We start from the raw sequence: 16622 nt of genomic DNA on the forward strand, positions 1-16622 counted from the left end.
AATCAAGATTGCTGATCAATAACCTGAGATATGCAGATGACACCACCCTTATGGCAGAAAGTGAAGAAGAACTAAAGAACCTCTTCATGAAAGTGAAAGACGAGAGTTAAAAGTTGGCTTAAAGCTCAACATTCAGAAAACTAAGATCATGGCATCTGGTCCCATCACATCATGGCAAATAGATGGAGAAACAGTGGCAGACTTTATTTTGGGAGGCTCCAAAATCACTGCAGATGGTGACTGCAGCCATGAAATTAAAGGATGCTTGCTCCTTGGAAGAAAATCTATGACCAACCTAGATAGCATATTAAAAAACAGAGACATTAGTTTGCCAACAAAGGTCTGTCTAGTCATGGCTATGGTTTTTCCAGTGGTCATGTATGGATGTGAGAGCTGGACTATAAAGAAAGCTGATTGCCAAAGAATTGATGTTTTATAATGTTGGAGGAGACATCTGAGAGTCCCTTGGACTACAAGGAGATCCAACCAGTCTATCCTAAAGGAAATCAGTCCTGAATATTCACTGGAAGGACTGATGTTGAAGCTGAAACTCCAATACTCTGACTACTTGATGCGAAGAACTGACTCATTTGAAAAGACCTTGGTGCTGGGAAAGATTGAAGGCAGGAGGAGAAGGCGACAACAGAGGATGAGATGGTAGATGGCATCACCGACTCAATGGACAATGAGTTTTGGTAAATTCCAGGAGTTGGTGATGGACAGGGAGGCCTGGTGTACTGCAGTCCATGGGGTCACAATGAGTCGGACACGACTGGGTGACTGAACTGAACTGAAGAATCCAAACTAATCCAACAGTGCCTGTTGTAATTTTCACACATTTTATGAGGTTGTGAGGATTGTTATTGATGCTTCAAAAGACTGAAATGAATTCCTTAGCTGCACTGTAATCTGTTTCAACTTCAGAAAATAGAGGTATCAAAAATTAGGAGCTATAATTTCCAGAGAATAAAATCAAGTACCTTCAGGATTTATCTAAGCCATCATTCTGTCTTGAGTTTTTTAAGCTGATTGTCTAGTTGCTTCTGAGAATTCTGCAGGGGCAGAATGTCTACATTAAATGGATGTTTTTCTAATTGCAAAGGATGCTTGTACATACCAAATATAATCACAAAATGAATTCCAACTGTCAGACAAAACAGAAAAAACAGACCATTTTAGAAATGTTTTATTACATTGCACATTCGTATAAACCTAGAACAAGAACTTTTTAGTATTTTTCTGCTTTATTTTTGTCCCTCACATTATTCCCATCAATCTTATTTTGCTTGTTTAAGATTTTCCATAACCCTACATAACTCTACATAAATATGTGGTTCAACATTTCCCCAGGAAAAATAGCATTTCAATCCAAGTCTCTTTCTCTTCCTTTTGAAAATCATCTATCATAAGGTTTTTGTGTGGTGAAAATTACTCATTCATTCTTCTCGATGGCCTGGGACAGTGGCCCTCCAGTGCCATCCAGGTTTCCTCCTTTTCAACAAGGATGTGCTAAGAAATATCCTTTCCCCACTCAGAATGCTTTGTTTCCATTTTCAGGATTATCTTAAAGTTCTTATCTTTATGCTTTCTGATCTCTGTCAATGCATTTACAACTTTGATGTGTGTGTTCGACTCTTTGTGACCCCTGTGGACTATAGCCTGCCAGGTTCTTCTGTCCATGGAATTCTTCAGGCAAGAATACTGGAGTGGGTTGCCATTCCCTTCTCCAGGGTATGTTCCCGATCCAGGGATCGAACCCAGGTCTCTTGCATTGCAGGCAGATTCTTTACTTCTAAGCTATCCGGGAAGCTCTATAACTGTGATACTGCTTTGCATAGACTTTGTTTTGCTTTTATTTTTTCAAGGCCCTTGCTAGTTTTTTCCTCCCAAGTTTCAATGTGTCACATTTGAATGGCCACACATGGCTTAAGTAACTTGATAACTTTAAACAAATTTTCTGTGGCTTTTAAACTAGTGTCCTAAGGCACACACCAACCTCACCCTCATCTCTATGCTTTGAAATGACTCTGTCATCTTATCTGTGAAAAAAATGAAAAGTGAAAATGAAAGTCAGTTTTGTCTGAAAGTCAGTTGTGTGTGACTCTTTGTGATCCCATGGTAGTAACCTGCCAAGTTCCTTCTTGTCAGTGGGATTCTCCAGGCAAGAACACTGGAGTGGGTATCCAGTCCCTTGTCCAGGGGATCTTCATGATCTGGGGATTAAACCGGGTCTCCTGCTTTGAAGGCACATTCTTTACCATTTGAGCCACCAGGGAAGCTCTCATCTTGTCTGTACTAAGCCCAACCTGGACCCCAGTTCTTATTTAAGATGAAGTATTTAGACCTATAATGGTTCCTGGTACTCGAGCCTTCTTTGACCCTTACATTCAATATTCTATTTATGTCTTAAATATTGATTGTATTGTACCAGGTATTTTTTCAACCTGACTTAGCTGTGGGAGTCACATCCTCCTAATGACACAGCAAACTGCTTGACTACTGACACTGTCCCACATAATTTTATATATTAGCTTTTGCCTCTTAATTCCTAGCACGGTTCAGAAAACACAGATGATGCTCAATAAATTATTGTTAAATTGAATTATCAGTCTCTCCAGTAAAGCATTAGCAGATGTTTACTTGGTTCCTTGTCTTTGCCTAATACTGTGCTTCTTTTCTTACTTAATTACAGTCAAACAAAAGGCAATGGCACCCCACTCCAGTACTCTTGCCTGGAAAATCCCATGGGCGGAGGAGCCTGGTAGGCTGCAGACCATGGGGTCACTAAGAGTCGGACACAACTGAGCAAATTCACTTTCACTTTTCACTTTCATGCATTGGAGAAGGAAATGGCAACCCACTCCAGTATTCTTGCCTAGAGAATCCCAGGGACGGGGGATCCTGGTGGGCTGCCATCTATGGGGTCGCACAGAGTCGGACAAACTGAAGCAACTTAGCAGCAGCAGCAGCAGCAATAAACCCTTTAGAGCTCATTTTAGTTTTTGAAGCTGGAAAAGACTTAGGTAGGTCTTATAGTAGAGGATTAGATGTGTATTTCATTTTGTTTTATTTTTAAACTAGAGACCACTGAGGCCATTGAGACCAAGGAGAAGCACCAAATCAGAATCTTTTCGGGAAGGCTGAGGTTCCAGCATTAGAATTACTACCTGAAAATCTCAAAGTTATTAGCCAGATGTAATAATTGGGATACTGTTTTCAGAGCCAGAGGTTGGAAGCCAAAAGATGGCAGCAAAACAAATACAATTCAGTCATGTGTGTGAAATAATATTCAAGTGGATCCAAGCTGGTTTCAGTAATAATTATAGTCAATAGTATCAACAAAAACAAGCTTGGAATTCTGGATCATGTCTTATGATTGCTGGTGCATGTAGACACAAATCAGCTAAGTGATTCTAACATCCAGGACTCGTCTCTGATATGGGAGCTAGTATCTGGCCATGCTCAGCTGTTGAGTGCTTTGCTTCTTGTTTATTCCATAGGGTTTAATTACTGAACGAAATAGACTGTGCTCCCACAGGAGAACTGCATTCCAGTACCTTTCTTTTAGCTTTGGATTGTTATATAAAGAGCCATCCCAGCAAGACTCTATGCTTCCAGCTAGCAGAGCACTTTGGGAGCTGCTTAAGGAAAAGTGTTAGATAAGTGCATCCTTGATATTGACTGGTGTAGGATCCAGTGTTCCAAGGCTGTGCAGTATTAGAACCCACAGAGTGTTGAAAGCATTTTTCCCCTGATTTAAAAAATTTAAAAGCTCAGTGTGTGCCAGTATCTAATACAGTACTAGGTAAGTATTTATTAAACACCCTGGTTAGTAATTATTCTTGTAATTTATGAAGTATTTAGTTGAAAAGACATAATAAATCATGATTATTAAATAGCAACTGGTCTTATTTAGTGTGTAAAATATTTGACAAAGTAAATATTTTCCAGATTTATATTTATGCTTTAAGGTAAAGGAAAGTAATTGAAATAACTCAACCACATAAATCAAATTAGCTTGAAATTAAAATCTAATATTTAAAGAAAGACTTCAGAGTAAACAAAGGATAACCACCCATGCATAATGAAGTAAAGGATTAAGAAAGCCATTTAGTTAATTCAAGCTAAAAATCTCCTTTCTGTAACTTCAATGAATATTTTAAGCAAAAGTATCTAAGTCTAAATTATTTGGAAAGCTGCCTTAGCTTTTTATGGAAATTTTCATGGATGGAAACACAGACAATATTACTTTTTAAAACAGATTCATAATTTGCATTTTAGTATTTGCCACACAGAATTAAATTTACAGATTTCTATTCCCATCCTTCCCTTAATTAAGACAATCCTTTTAGATAGAGGGATTAACAGTTATTTTTAAAGTAAGAAAATACCCACCTCACAATTACAGGTCACAGATGTCATCTGTGATCCCAGAGCTACAGAAATGTTTAAGCATTATCTACTTAACTTTGGATAGAACAGTTTTGGAAGAGTTTGGCTTTTAAGCTCCTTCATTAAAGTTTTCCAGATGTACATTGTAAACTCAGAATGATGAGGAATAAACACTAGGTTTAGGGCTATCTAACTTATTTGTTTAATTTATTTTACTATTTTAAAGCAAGACACTTGTCACTAGGTAAACTTTAAACAACTTATTGTTCTAAGGTTATTTTATTGCTATCTGTGGGGATTTTCAATATTGGTTTATGTTAGAATCATCAGTGATCTGTTAAAGAAATGTCCACCTCACATTTTCCCTGCCACCCTGCTGAACCTCAGTCTGTGGTAAAGTGAGTCTCATAGATCCATCTATGTGTTATGAAACACCCCAAGGTGAGCCTCGTGGTCATAGAGCCACCTGTGAGATCTCATGTGAGGGGGCAAATTTAGGTTGAAAAATTAGGCTATGCTTACAAGTACATCAAAGTATTCATTTCAGTAAATATCTTAATGAAAGATTTTTAGCAATCTTCTATGATCTTTAGCTTTTTAATTGCCAATACCAGTACTACCTTTTCCACTTTTTTACCTTTGCCAGAGTTTAAACAAACTGAAACATCATATAGCAATGTCATTATTGTTGTGGAATAGAAAACTAGTTAGAGATGAATTGCAGCTAGAAACTACTCTGAATATCTCCTATGTGATTAGGGACAAATTTGAACTCAAAAGCAGTGTCTGAAGACATATAAAAGCTAATTTCCTGATCTTTGCTTCACTTATGTGAAAAACCATAAAAGATAGCAGAAGATCTAATTTAGTCTCAATGTCTAGAAAATAGAAAGTACATGTATTACAATAAGAAAAAGAGTCTGTCATTTTAAAACAGAATACCAAATATCCTAGCAAAGAAGACACAATAACAGGAGAAAAAGGATCTTTTAAAAGTGAATATATTTTAATAACTCACTCCAAGGGGATATTTATTTATTTATTTTTGGAAGAGCAGAAATTTAAATTAGCCATTTATTTTCTCCAAACTGCATAACTATAAAGGGGACAATAAAGTCCTTAGCAGAGTCAGAAGCACGGGAGTTGCAGTAAAGCAGAAATGAGTGCTGTGGGGCTCCAAGTCTTGGAGTAACAATACCTCTGACTCGTGTTGCTGATATCTTACTGAGAAAGGTACAGGCATCAGTCAGCTCTCTTTAATAACCAGCTGAAGAAAGACATTTGCACTGTTCCCAGTCTCTGTCTCTTATTTTTTAATACCTCATTAGATGCTCTTCACTTGAAGGTAGATCCTTTGACCTAAGCAGATTATTGCAGATGCATTAAGGACACAGCCAGCTAGCCATTCTTCTCAAGGAAGAGATTTGGCTCCAAATAGGACACTAAGCTCTTCAGCCTTCTGCTTATTTACCTAGTCAGCAGGATACAGTATCTCTGGGTGCTTAGTGGACTCCTGGGGAATCAGGAAAAAACAAAAGCAGCGGCTGCAAATGTGGTTGCTAATAAGGGCCTGCAAGAGCTAGGTTTCCTTGGTTTCTGTGACATTTATTAGGTACCAAAGAAATTGAATTGTCTCCCATAATGCTTCTAGGGGAGAGGGGGTGCTCCAGTAACAAAACGGTACAGTTATGATTTGCAGTAAATCGTCCTTTTGAGATGCAACAGTCTCTGTACTATTTGCTCTTGTATTTCTTGTTGATTCCCTTTCAGTATGTTTGACCTTTTGGCCAGAGATCCTGGCTTCTGCTGCACAGTTTCTCAAACACTATTTTTCCCCTTTTTGTTTAGAACTGAGCTTGGCAAAGCCAGGATATGAACTGTGCAGGTGGGCTCCTCAGGGTGAGTGAAGAGATAAGGGATCCAGTCAGGGACTGGCCACCTGCAGCCCTGCCAATATGCCCCTCCACCAGATTTCCATAATCCCCGCCCGGGAGATGGCCGGCAATGGGAGAAGTTCCATGTGCAGAAACAAAGAGAAGAGCAAGGAAGTCGAGGTAAGAGGAGGTTTGATTTGATAAACTAGAACAGCCAAGCCGACTGTAGCCAGCACTGCTCTGCGTGCCCTGGAGTGGCCGGGGCTCGGGAGCAGCTGGGCAACCCTTCCCAGTGTGTGATGGTCCCCTAGAAGTGAAGGGCTGGTGACTAGTAGGAACACAGGAAGTGTAACCTCTGCTTCCTGAATGGAAGAACCAAATCCATGAGGACACTTGCTGCTTGAAAGATACACACGTCTACCTCTGTCCTGGCATCCAGTGGAGTCACTTTACCCTCGGGTGGCTCTGACGCTGCTGTCGTCCATTTTCAGACATCAACAGCAGCTGTTGATCGCTGCTCATTTTGCTCACTGTCCATTAAGCTAGAATGTTTGAAAATAACTTTCTTAACAGAGTGATAGAGAAGCAAAAGCTGTGACATATGTGTTACTGACAATATAGCATGAATTAGGACAATATTCCACGGCCTCCTACAATCTACTGCTTCCATAGCCATTCTCAGGGATGTATTTGAATTACTTTTGCTTGTTGTCTCTTTCTTTTATAATTTTTTTCTTCTTCATTAAAAAATATTTGAAACTTACATGGGCTAGAAAAATATAATATTCAACTTATTGCATTTAGGCTTTATTTTGCTGTGAAATCTAGCAGGATCTGTTCTAAGTGAAACTGCTTGAAAGATGTCAAGAATTTATTTAAAAGCTTTTTAAGGAGATTGAGCAAGCTGAAGGATATTGGGTGAAAATATTATAAATGCTGTTGCATTCCTTTAAATGGGATCTTAAGATGGAATGTCAGAATTTGTAATCCTCTTACTCCCTCAATATAGCTGTTGTCTCAGGACTTGTTAACTTGGTGGAAAATGAGATCTTCCAACCTCCAGCTCTGTATGTTCATCGTTGTTTGTTTTGTTTTGTTTTGTTTTGTTTTTATTAAGAATGGGTGGTGGAGACAGAGAGGGCAGGGAAACAAAACCCAAACAACCAACTAACCAAACAAACCCAAAGGAACTGGAGTGTTGAGGAGAGCCTGACAGACAGAGAAATGAGCTCAAATCACCTTCAAGTGAGAAAAGACACGTGTAGCCTCTTTGTACTTTGTACTGATTTTGAAAATGTCACTGAAGAGTTAGCAGATTGTGATCTGTCTAAAGTCTGCAGAAAACATCAGAAGATGTGTCTAACTCACGTAGACACTTTTACTCTAGTCATCACCGTGCCATATACACATGGCCTATTTGTAGGATTTTTGAGAACAAAATATCTCTACAAAGTGAGGAAGTGTATCAGCGTAATATTAATTGGAAATACTCTCTGTGATATGTATCTGTTCTTTGACTTGGTGGAATGATTGCTAGAACATCAAAATAATCTCAAATTTATTGGAGTGAGGTAGGGAGTGGGGGACACTGAACAATTCTGAAAATGTGTGTGGAAATGTTAAAAGTGAGATTTGTAAAAGATACACACTGCTTACTCATCATCTAGGTTCTTTGGGTGATCCTAAAATACTATGGAAGGAAACTTCATATGAGAATATTGAGTGGAAATTTTGCATAATATCCAGAATGATCAACTTCTGAATGACATTTGGAAATAAAAATGCTGTTTTTATCCCAGTCCTCTACCACCTTTCTTTGGCATTATGTCAACACCAGCAATTTCCTGTCTACTTGGCCATGAATCAGATAAAGCTCGGGTGGCTTATGTGACTTTTTAAATAAATCACACTTGTCTTTTTTTTTTTTTTTAACTTGTTAGAAATAATAATAAAATTACTCAATCTCAAATAAAAATAGCCACAGTCTTCATCCAGATATTGATGTTAAGCCACATCTTCTGAATTCTCAAACATTTTTTGAAAAATTAACCATTTATGAGCAGCTTAGTTTCTTCAGGGGCAAACACACTTATTTTGTGAGAGTGTGAGTCAGGAGACATTCTTAAGAGCAAATTGGATTAATTATGAGAGAAATAAATGAAACTCCTAGTTTACACAATATTTTTTAAAAGAGATGTTGTTCTGTGCATCAGAAAGGGAACCACATTTCAGGCTAAAGTATATCTTGGTTTTCTATTGGATGGAGTTAAAAGTATCTCTTTAAGAGTATATTTGAAACATACCATTAAATCTCATGGGCTATTAAATAGTTTGTCTTGATGGACTAAATAGTTTCTCTTGATGGTCCAGAAAAGTTGTGAATGCCATTTAAGGTGGATAAATTAAAAAGCATGCCAGAAAACAGCAAAATTCTGTAAAGCAATTATCCTTCAATAAAAAATAAATAAATTTTAAAAAGAAAAACATGCCCTTGTGTGGGGAAAGCAAAAAGAATCTATTCAGGACAATGATTTCTGTAATTCCAAGTGCTGATTCCCTCTAAAAAAGGAAAGCCATCTTATGCACATGGGAGCAGTTCCTGATGGTTGAGCAAATGAGACAGCTCTTCCTCTGAGGTTTCCTTAGTGCACTTTTTCTTGTCCTAAAGTTTTCTAAAGGATACATGTGCATATGGGGCCAACCATCTAATTTCAAATTTAAGACTTTGCTAATGTAAATGTGAGTCAATTTAACTTGTACTATTAGAAACTTAGAATCTCTCAAATAAATTAATCTATTAACTTGACATCAGTTTTTGTTTTAAGGCATATTTAAAGAAAAGTGTGGAAACTATCTTAGTTACTATTGCACTCCAGATTTAAGCTGTAAAAAAATAAACAGATTAAGGTCTTAAAAAATAATAAATATAGCCCTAAGCTTTATAATGAATATACATTTTGATGCATTTTGTGTGCTGTATAGTTATTTATCTACTTAGATAATAAGCCCAGAAGTGCAAAATGCAAAATAAAGTATTCCATCTAGTTTGAGTATAGCTGGTATTAGTGCTCAAGAGCATGGTCTGTCACTAAGTTGTGTCTGACTTTTTACTACCCCACGGACTGTCTCCCACCAGGCACCTCTATCCATGGAATTTTCCAGGCAAGAATATTAGAGTGGGTTGCCATTTCCTTCTCCAGTTAGTGCTCAAGGGAAGGATGCAAATTCTTCTTCCAGGAGGTCCTTGAATGCTTAAAGGATAGTGTATCTCAGACTTGGATTCCAGACATAAAGTTTTATCAGCACAACCAGAGATGATTAATTTCTTACAAAGTCAATGGACTAGTCAAAATTATAGAAGGTTTATATAAAATGCAGTTAATCAAATGTATTAATCTAGTCAAAATTATAGAAGGTTTATATACAATCCAGTTAATCAAATGTATCAATCTATACTTGGATATATTATTAGTGATGGACTTGACTGAATGTTCCAAGAAAGTTCTGGAAATTAGCAATCAGACTTTTCTTTGTATCATGGAATCAGGTTAGTTCATCCACATCTGCAGAAAGCCAAAAAGCACCCCTCTGATTAGGTCCATAGCTCTCCAAAATTCTCCAGAGCTCTTCTTCTTTCATTGAGGGCAGAGGCTGATAGGTTTAGCTTCTTTAAAATATCATTTGCATACTTTTCTAAGTGACCACTCACTTTTCTATTCATTCATTATTTTTCCTTTGTTTTTTTTTGGTAAGAACAAAGGTGAGGTTTATTTTTATTATAAGAGAAAAAAAATAATAACTCCTCAGGAATCTTAACAAAGAAGGGAATATTTCACACTCAGAGAACATATACAAAATTATACAAAAAAGATACAAAATTATAACTGTTTAGACTCCAGACTTGTCCCATCTCCTCCAGAGCAGAGATGGGGAGGAGACAGCTGAAGCAAACAAGCAATTCTGGAAAACAAAGAGTTAGAAACCCTACAAATGTGATTAAAATCTAACGTCTGTTTTGCTTTTTTTTTTTTTTTAATATATCAAAAGGCCTGCTTTAATGACATGATAGTCCCACTGGAAAATAACCCCAATGCCCCCTTGTCAGTAACATACTCAAGTTGACCAACCGACTCATATTTCCAAACCCTGTGTGTGCAAGTATATGTGTGTCTTTTAAACCCGGGGCTCAGTGGATGGCTACTGCTATCTTGGACTTCCAACTATTAATCAACCAATGTCAGCCTCCCCAGAAGGAAAAGCAGGGCAGAGAGAAGCCCTGAAGTGATAGTGAGGTAATAACAGCCCCAAACAGCCAACTTTTCCAGCACAGCCTCCCCCATACCCAACCCAACTCAAAAGAAGATCCTTAATTTCTAAGCAGACTACTTGTCTCAAATTTGGGTTCCCTGTAACCAGAATGGCTTTTCTCCCTAAAGAGAAAACAGACATTTATCTGAACACCCAGGTATATAATATTTTGTTTTTAAATTTAAGTATAAAAATACTACTCTGCTTTGTGTTATAAATGGAAGACCCCCACAATGAGAATCTTTTCTTTTAAAGTAGGGCTATCCATCCATTTATGCTGATTCTGTCAGGGCATTGAGTCCCAGGGAAGGGAAGCTCACACCTGCAGACCTAGGGTGTTTTCCTACCTGACTTCCCACCCTTTCTTCTCTCCTAATTCTCACTTTTAATAGAAAGTCGGTTACAAACTCATAAGTAATGGAACTTCCCACCAAGAAGGGAAATCCTAACCTAACCACAGAATCCAGTACCCCTCCCCCCGCCCCCCACCCTACAACCACTTAGAAAAATCCTCCACATCCCTTCACAATGACTAGGCTCTCTGTCCAGACAGCTATGCCGATTGGACAAACACACCTGATTAAATGGAAGCAGTGGTTATGTCCCCCCACACCAACTAATGCACTAGAAAGCTTCAGTGACTGGAAAAAGAAAAGCGTGGAGGTAGGTAGGTGGTTGTGAAGTGATTAAGAACTTGACCCCCTCAATCCTGACCACAGGAAATAAGAGATATTAACTGGGTATGAGGAATTAAAAAAAAAGAAAGAAAGACCTTGATATTCCCCCCTTTGAGTTATAGCTATAAAGACACTGAGAGGGGCAAGAATGGGAGCAAGATGTAGCATTAGGAGGGGTTTTGAGGCTACATGTCTAGTCCATGTGGTACTGGTACTGGAAGGGCTCATGGCTAGTTTGTTCAGAAGACCACACACTGTGCAAGATGAAGCGGGCTGCCCAGAGACGATCTCCCACATTGACTCCTGCACAGGGCCCTAACTGGAATCTCCACTGCACAGGCATGGCTTTGGTGTCTGTGCCCCCGATCTTGATGCCAGCATACAAGCAGGCCTGGCAGTGAGCCTCCACAATGTCCCTGCCGTAGGCCTTGTCCTCTCCCACACCGTAGTAGTATGGACCTTGGGGCCCAGGAGAGCCATTGGAAGGCCAACCAAAGAGGAGCCTTCTGTGCCCCTGAGGGTACATTCCTGCTTCATTCCAAACCAGGGGTGCTGATTGCTCACCATGTCCATTATCCATTTACAGGGGTGCCATAAATTGGTCTCTGCAGGCTTTGGGTTGTACTTGAAGACTTCACAGAACACCAGCTTGTTGGGGTCCTTGCAGAAAGGGTCCCGAAACATGGCAGGAGGGACAAGATACATGTCACTATTGGAGCCTTCAGACCTAAAAGTCCTAGAGCCATCCAAATTTCACTTGGGCAACTCTTCTATGCATTTGGGCTCAGAATCCGAGGTTCAGCTCTTACAGCACAGTCCTTCTGCAGTACCGTCGATCCAGATATACATAGCTTGGACTTTCTTGCCCTGAGGTAGGGCCATGTACACCTGGCTGATGGCTTTGTCCAAGCAGGAGCTGGCCGAGGTGGCCATGGTGGAAGGTGTTCTGGGTGCCATGCAAGCGACAGGCTGGGCAGGCCGCGAGAGCGCAGTGAGGAGAAGAGAAGGGCAGGCCAGGGTGCTGCTGAGAGAGCCTGCTCTTCTCTCATTCTCGACTCTCCACTCTTTTCCTTCTTTTTAACATATGTTAGCATCCCTTTTTTGGAGAAGGAGATGGCAGCCCACTCCAGTGTTCTGGCCTGGAGAATCCCAGGGACAGAGGAGCCTGGTGGGCTGCCGTCTATGGGGTCACACAGAGTCGGACACAACTGAAGAGACTTAGCAGCCCCAGCAGCAACATCACTTATTATGCGGCAATTAACTCACATTAGGGATCTGGGCCTATAAGACATCTGTCTTTTACAAGCGGAATCAAATTCTGAGACCTCAAGGGTAATTGAATTTCATACTCTATGACAGGAAAGTATAAGGATAGTGCAAATTCCAGTGTTTAGTTAACCTGTCACACATACTCCTTAGAACACTCATTTATAATCAAATGTCCCTAAGATCCATTGTATTTCAAATGTAGAGATGAATCAGAAACCAAGCCCACTGTCACTGCCAGCTGCACTGCATGTCGCCCAGCCCTCATTAGCACACTCCCTTACCCCTCAGATGATAGAGCTGTGTCAGAGGAGAAGAGGCTGGAACTCCTGGCGTCTAACCTTTCCTCACTCTCAAACTGACCACGTGTGACAACCATGCTTTAGAAAGGGTTTCAGGGAGAGAAAATAAAAATCCGCCCCCCAAAAAAAACAAATACACTTCTGCTTACATGTGCATTTTCCTTCACTTCTTTCACAATATTATGATATTTCTATATTTTGATTTTTCCTTCCTTCTTCCTGTGATATCCCTTTTAAGATATTCTATTTGTCTTTCCAACAATAGACCAGGTAACTGCTGATCTCTTATGTGGCAATACCTTCATGAACTTCAGCAAATTAAGAAATAAAAAAGTATGGATTTTGGAATATTCTTCATTTTGAAATAGTGGCTATATTATAGACTCATTATTTATATCTTTAGTAGAAAATTGTAAAATTTAAATAGCACATTCAGTCTCAGGGCCAGAGCTTAATTTGATATTAGCCAATCTAATTTCAAAGTTCTGTGTGTTTCTTTCCAATTAAGGTACCATACCACAAACTTTTCCCATTGCTTAACCAAAATTTGTGGATCAAGGGGTTCCAGAATCAGATATTCCCTTAAAATTTATTCTTGTTAATTCTACAGCTGAATCCCATAGAGAATGAATAGCTTGATTATGTAATAGGAGTAGTTAGTGGTAAGTGAAAGTGAGTGTTAGTTGCTCGGTCGTGTCTGACTCTTTCCAATCCCACGGACTATAGCTTGCCAGGCTCCTTTGTCCATGAAATTCTCCAGGCAAGTTATTGGAGTGGGTAGCCATTTCCTCCTCCAAGGGATCTTCCTGACCTGGGGATTGAACCCGTGTCTCCTGCATTGCAAGCAGATTGTTTCCTCCCTGAGCCACCAGGGAGTGGCAAAGTTGGGACAAATTTATGGTCCTTCTGACTGCCAGGCTCTTTGTTCTTTCTAATATTGCTGAATTTAATAATTTTTTTTTTCTTTCAGGGCACAACATTACAATCCCTAGACTTAAAATAGTTCATATAATCTTCAAAATTGCTAACCTCTGAATGGCAGAGTTTACATTTCTTATTGTAAGAGTTAGTTGGCCATGACTCATAGGTTAGATAGAATATTAAATGTATCTAATTTGTAGAATATAACCAGAATTAATTTAATTAAAATTTAGAAAATAAGGTAAAAATGAATAATAATGCTGAAAATTGTTTGGTAGAGAGGATACTAGGCTGAGATTCAATTTATCTAAAATGTAGTCCTTGCTTCACTAAAACCTTTTAACCTTGAGAAACTCACAACATCTCAAGCTTGTCCCCTAGAGAAAAATGTCATGTTTACCGGTAAATGTACAGAAAGTAACTTTGCTAGATCTCATTTTAAAAATAAGAGTCTTTTATTTATTTATTTTTTCTGATATTCCTTTAACACACATGCTGGAGAAGGAAAGAGCAATCCACTCTAGCACTGTTGCCTGGAAAGAATTGACAGAGGAGCCTGGTGGGCTACAGTTCATAGGGTAGCAAAGAGTCAAACACAACTGAGTAACTGAGCACACCTTTAACATAATCATGAGGTCAGGCTTCCAGTTTGGCTCAGGCAGAATGGGATTCATCTTCAGTGGACATCTCTCATTTCCATTGTATATCATCCATTGTGCTTTCTGGAAACAGTGCTCAGAGAACCAGTCTTGCCCATCTCATGACAGCCTTGATGGGTTAAAAAAAATCAGTACATTGTAATACCCTTTCATAGCCCCTGAGCACAGAAAATTGCTCAGGACTAGAAACTTAACTCCATCAGAACCAAAGCACATATAAAGCCTTTAGTAAACTGATGAAAGTTGTGACCAAACTAGATAGCATATTAAAAAGCAGAGACATTACTTTGCCAACAAAGGTCTGCCTAGTCAAGGCTATGGTCTTTCCAGTGGTCATGTATGGATGTGAGAGTTGGACTGTGAAGAAAGCTGAGCACCAAAGAATTAATGCTTTTGAACTGTGGTGTTGGAGAAGACTCTTGAGAGTCGCTTGGACTGCAAGAAGACCTAACCAGTCTATTCTAAAGAAGATCAGTGCTGGGTGTTCATTGGAAGGACTGATGCTGAAGCTGAAACTCCAATACTTTGGCCACCTCATGCGAAGAGTTGACTCATTGGAAAATACTCTGATGCTGGGAGGGATTGGGGGCAGGAGGAGAAGGGGATGACAGAGGATGAGATGGCTGGAAGGCATCACCAACTCGATGGACATGAGTTTGGGTGAACTCCAGGAGTTGGTGATGGACAGGGAGGCCTGGCGTGCTCCGGTTCATGGTCTCGCAAAGATTCGGACATGACTGAGCAACTGAACTGAACTGAACTGAACTGAAGGGAAGAGAAGCCTTGCTGTTCCTGAAAACCTCTGGAATAAACTAGCTCTCTTCTTCTGGATGGTTTATGTGAGGACATGAGTTCTGCAACTGAATATTGTAAGGGAAAAGGTTGGTGCTTGTAGGGGACCAGGAAGTCCTATGGGTGCTGGAGCTGATTATAAATAGGTAGGACAGAAGAAAAGAAAGAAAACATAGATTCTGCATGATGTTTGTTGAGCCACTGGGTCAATCCTTTCTTAAAACCAACCCTTATTCAAAACAAAATGACTTTCCAATGAAGTGATTCAATGTATGTTCTTAATTATTTAAGCCATCTTCTTGTTTAGTTGTTACGTCAATTACAACATGACAGGGTCCTGATTGATTCTTCTGCAAAGTGTAATTTCAGTTGTTTACTGTGTTGTTACCTGTGCAGCAGCTAATTCCTGAGCGTGGAAAGAACTGCACTCCAGGTAAAGCTGTCACAAACGTTAATTTATGAATAACCTGTCCACATAAGCTGTCCCAAGTGGTGCAGTGGTAAAGAATCCCCTTGCCAAGGAGACACAGGGGATTCTGGTTCTATCCCTGAGTCTGAAAGATCCCCTAGAGAAGGAAATGGCAACTCACTCCAGTAATCTTGCCTGGAAAATCCCATGGACAGAGCAGCCTGGCGGGCTACAGTCTGTGCGGTTGCAAAGAGTCGGACACAAATGAGCAACTGAACACATGCACACATTTACCCAGAATGATCTGTATTAGCCAAGGGAAGTGCATTTTGAGCAGGTGTGAGCTTGACACTACAGGGAGAATGCCAGGGGGTGGAAAGACTAATTCTCTTTCTATTTTTCCACTTTCCAAGGCTCTCTTGAGTCTAAATTGAATGCTAGAGTCCCATGTGCTTAGAGTTAATTCCTCTGAGTATACTAATAGTATTGAAATAATTTTCTATAATGAAAACCAGGAAATTTCTATATTATTATTTGCTTTCAATTAAAATTATCATAATTCACATTAATTTTTCTTGTTTAAAACAGATGTTGTGGATAATTGCATTAATAAATAAGACTGAATAACACATTTTATTGACTATTAAATGAAAATAGTAATTGTTGGCACACCCTGGTCAGTAAATTGTGGGCTCAGTTAGGCAGATAGATTATTAAAATTCCTGCCTGGCATAGATTTTATAAATTATTATGAATGTGCAGCTGATTTAGTGGCTCTGTAATCATTGTGTTATAAAGGCTGTTGAACAAAATTATTGATGTGGAAGTGTGTAGGAACATGGGAGGAGCAGATGTACCTACCCATGTTTTATTAATTAGGATATTTAGAACTTGTGGATTAGCCAATATTTAACTCGATTCTTTGCAGCACAAAAGAAGCACTGAGGATGCCAATACGGATTTAGAATCCCTCAGTCTGAGGTACTGCAGAAGGGGGAGGATGGCAGCATGAGCGTTGCTTT

General features: G+C 39.3%; 1 pseudogene; it reads right to left on the reverse strand.

Moving 5' to 3' along the window:
- Nucleotides 1–11444: 11444 nt before the first annotated feature.
- On the reverse strand, nucleotides 11445–12184 carry LOC129657368 (glutamine synthetase-like; annotated as a pseudogene).
- Nucleotides 12185–16622: the final 4438 nt, after the last annotated feature.

Source organism: Bubalus kerabau, chromosome 7 (assembly GCF_029407905.1).
Source record: "Bubalus kerabau isolate K-KA32 ecotype Philippines breed swamp buffalo chromosome 7, PCC_UOA_SB_1v2, whole genome shotgun sequence".
Lineage (NCBI taxonomy): Eukaryota > Metazoa > Chordata > Mammalia > Artiodactyla > Bovidae > Bubalus > Bubalus kerabau.